Genomic DNA, 4365 nt, shown 5'->3' with positions numbered 1-4365 from the left:
CCCTGTGCGGAGGGCTTACACAAGGTTTATGCACCACTTAAACTCTACTTAAGCACTATTTTTCAAGGCTACAGTGGGACTTAAATAGCGCATTGACCACTTGCTGGCCCTCTGTGTAGGAATGAATTGCTACTCGTATAGCTGAGTTCAAAGACAACTGACCTCACTGGAGAGATGCCCATGCATTTCCATGGGTATTCTACTAGATCAATAATAAATAGTTAGGGGCAGAGATAATAAAACACAGATGAAAGTCAGCCTCTATCTTCAGAGTTGCAAGGGTGAACTCCACTTTGTCCCCAACTAGACTGTAACCGGGATTAAAAAAACTAAAGTAGAACCCTGTGTATTACAGTAGATTATGCTATTGATGTTCCCCTGAACCATTCATGTTTTAAAGCTCATAAAAGAAGAACAAAATAAATGAAATCTGCTTAATTCCTGGCATAACTGAAATGTGGTTAATGGATGTCAGGAATTAATTTGACACATAAAATTTTAAGATCAAAGAAACTTACAGAGCATAATACGCAAGCCATACTGTGTGAGGCTGAGAATACACTAGCAGACAACAAACAGTAAGCAAGACAATTCCATCAGTGGTTGGAGTTAAGCATAGAGCATGATTTGTTTTGAAACTAATTAGGGCCTCTTATGGAAAGTGCGTCACAGATCCTCCAGGCTGTCTGGGAAACAGAATAAAAGCACTTGTCAGCCAGGCTCTTTTCTCCACTTCTCGTCTATTTTCCTTGGTGAACCTGGTAAGTCCATTTTGGTGAATTGTTCAATTCTATTTATATGTTAATTTAGTGATGGCTCTCAGTTTACAATTGAATCCTGCACAAACACTATGTGAGTCTCGAAAATGTTACAGGATTTCTTTCCATAACAGAATCTTTTTTGTAGCCATTCAGTTTCAGGCAGTGGTGCCTGCAGGCTTCAAAAATTAAGACTGGGGTTTTCAAAGCTACCGAAGTGTTTGGGACATTCATTTTAACATCCTATTCATTTTAACTGGACATTAGGTATCCAACCCCCTTAAACAGCTTTGTAGAATCTCAGTACTGTAATACTGGGAAGTACTGTTTTTATATTTTAAAAATACTTATATATATCCAGATCCTCAGATGTCGTCAATGAAGGTATGATGTTGGCTTTCAGTTTCTGAGGAACTTGCCCTAAATATTTCCATAAAACTAGAGATTGGCATTCTATAGCGTTGAGATGCAACTCTATTGCTATTTTCAATGGAGGAGACTAGATCTATCAATAGCTAGCTACTAGGCAGATAGATATGCATCCAGAGTTTGGACAGAATATATTTAAATCCTCCTTCATCTGGTCAAAGGCAACTTTTACCTTAGGAGTGTTAGGAAGAAAATCCCCCTATGGATATTTTACTCCATAATGAACCAAGTTAGCTCTGAAATGACAGACACTATCTGAGACAGGATACTGGCCTTGATGGACCACAGCACTGATTCTGTATAGCAATTCTTTAATTCTCATATGCAGAACTAGCAATTTCAGATCCAGATCCTCAGCTTGTATAATTTGATGTGTGTCCACTGAAGCAAAGTGCCCTTACTGGACATGCATATGAGGGTCTTGTGGTTACAGCTCTCTGTTGTGTCTCAGGAAATCTGCCTTTAGGTCTTGGCTCTGTACAGATTTCCTGCGGAACCTTTGGCAAGTTATTTGGGGCCAGATTTCTAAGGACTCAAAATGCTTTGAAAAGCTAGCTCTTAATCTTTGTGCATCAGCATCCCATCTGTAAAACTGAGATAATGAATACATCTCCCATCCTTTGCCTGTCTCAGCTAATTAGTCTGTGCAGAGCTGGGACTCGCTCTTAATTTGTGTTTGTAAATGGCCAGGAGCAGCCGTTACATCTTCAAAGAGCTACTGGAATTCAAATTAGAAATAATAATACAACAACTAGAAGTGCCTGGGTTCTAACCAGGCTGTTCCATGGGCTCACAAAGTGACCTGGGGCAATCCTTTGTGTTTGGGTTCCTCCTTCTATTAAGCATGGATAATAGCTACCCACCATTTCATATGAGTGTTGTTTTAAAATTAAGGTTTGCATAGAGCAGGGGAAAGGTAAATTGTTCTCGTAAGTGATCGGTAGCTTTTTTTAATAGTGTCAGAAGCAGTAAAAGGAATGGTAAGGAGTGACCAGGGAACAGAGTGGGAGGATGAGAGAGAGCAAAGGTTAATGAAAAAGAGGACTAGAATGAGCAAATGGGAGACACTTGTCAGTAGGAACTAAGGAACCAAGTCATCTTTGCGCACCACTTTCTTCCTATCTACATGGTCCCATAATCATAGTATCTGAGCTTTGAATCTCTTACTCCAAAGCCTTTTGTGCATTTTGTATATTCAATTTGAGATTGTGTGTTTCAGGTTTAATCTCCATCACAGAAAGATGTCTTGCTATGGCCTACGCAACATACCATGTGAGGTTCAATGCTCAACGCCAGATGCTGTCACCTACAAGGAGCCTTGTGTCATTCAGTGCCCTGAGTCAATATTTGAGACTGACTCACCGCCGGGCATTGCTATAATCCCTGGGCCAATTCTCACCACTTTCCCTCATTACTCTCTAGTGGAACATTCAGCACTATTTGACATTGAGAGATCATTCTGCTCCAAAAGATCTCTCGGTTCTGAGGGTTTCATGAACTTGTATAATTAGAGTTTTCCATCCTTTGACACCAGATCCTAGAATCTTTATTCCTCCCAGCTCCCCAATAAATTCTGCTCTGTAAACTGTGAGCATGTTGAACCCAGTAGGAATATCCAGGGTACAAGTAACCTGGAAATGAAAAGTAAGATACAGATTCATGGCTGAGCTCAGCACAAGGAGTTTCAGAACTGCTGAGAACCCACAACTCCAATTCAAGTCAATAGAAGTTGCAACTGCTCAGAACTACAGCTGTGTGGGAACCAGAATTTCCACTGCAGTGAAATAGTCACAATTTCAAAAAACTTGAAAATTCTAATTCTAATTTGGAACAAAAACAAATTTAAAATGGAATTTTTGAAAAAAATTTCAAAAAATGTTGTTTTGACTTTTTACAGATTTTATACTATAAAATTAAATTAAAAAACAACATTGTTTTACATGAAAAATCAAACGTTCTATTCCTATGATATCTGATTATGACATAATCAAAACACTGCCCCCCACTTCCCAAATGAAATTTCATTGAAATTAATAAGCTCCTATAGAAAGTTTCAATTTAGCTGAAATTTACATTTTCCTATGTAAAACTTTCCATTGTAAATTTAACCAATTCTACTTGGTACCTCTTAAAATTAGGCCTAAATAAGTTTCTCTCATGTTATGCTTTACTTTAGATCTATAATATAATGGGTTTCCAACTTAGTTATCTGCTTGCAATGTGCTTTGTCCTAATTGACCCTGTCTGGGATAAATCAAATAACTAGAAATATAAGAAAATGGGACTTGATTGTCAAACTCTATAGTTATAACAAAGAAAGAACAACATCTTGTGTGAAATTTAAACCTGGGAATGGGTGATTAGTTGTAGCTTTTCTTGAATCCCTGGAAATGTTTTCTTTATATACTGAATGATTTCATTTGGCAAGCATACACTCCATTTGTCATTCTCATTAAAAATTATGCTGCCACATAGTATTGGTCTTCTAGTTTTCCTTTCTCCTCCTTTCCTTATTTACAAAGCATTCTGGGTGAAATTCACCCCAGTACAGATGGTGAATACTGAGCCTATGAACTATTTAACATCTACCGAAGCTAAAGTAACTGGCTAACCATGCCCCATACATGGTCTTTAGAATTTTGCTGGCCCTCTGCAAAGAGGTGATTTTCACCCTTGATACACATTTCAGAACTCATCCTATTGTATAGCAATTCTACTTCCTGGAGGGGTTTGTTTACATCTGCTAGCTACAAAGTAACAAAAAAGAGTAGCAATGAAATAAATAAATTATTTTTCTATATGACAATATTTCTGTGCTCTAAATAACATTTACTTGGAGCTCAGAAACACTCATCTTTCACTAATGAGTTAATACATATTTCATTTACTTTGAATAACCTGTGAGGATTAGTGGTAATCTTTGAAAAAGAAATTTTTCATTTCCAACTTTTTGGTCCCAAATTGGAATAATTTCCCCCCCCAAGATATGTGAAATTTACTATGGGTTGGAAATTCCAGTTCCCACCCATCTCTAGTTGTATATTTCTGCTACGCCCCAATTTGAACTTGGTGTAAGCAATTAGGCTCGTGCTGAGTCCGTGTGGATACAACTATCCTTCGCTGCAAAGACTACATTCATTTTGGTTAGATATGAGGGAGCTGCAGACCCCCTACCCAC

The 4365-nt window shown here is 38.0% G+C and overlaps 1 long non-coding RNA gene across 1 annotated transcript; it reads left to right on the top strand.

Annotated features, from left to right (window-relative positions):
* The first annotated feature begins 598 nt into the window (after nt 1-598).
* On the top strand, nt 599-3661 carry LOC125625988 (uncharacterized). The gene is made up of 2 exons (XR_007353674.2): nt 599-761; nt 2407-3661. It is a non-coding gene; the product is annotated as an uncharacterized LOC125625988 (long non-coding RNA).
* The last annotated feature ends 704 nt before the right edge of the window (nt 3662-4365 follow it).

Source organism: Caretta caretta, chromosome 24, assembly GCF_965140235.1.
Source record: "Caretta caretta isolate rCarCar2 chromosome 24, rCarCar1.hap1, whole genome shotgun sequence".
In the NCBI taxonomy this organism is placed as follows: Eukaryota; Metazoa; Chordata; order Testudines; family Cheloniidae; genus Caretta; species Caretta caretta.
This window is presented reverse-complemented; position numbering and strand designations above follow the sequence as displayed.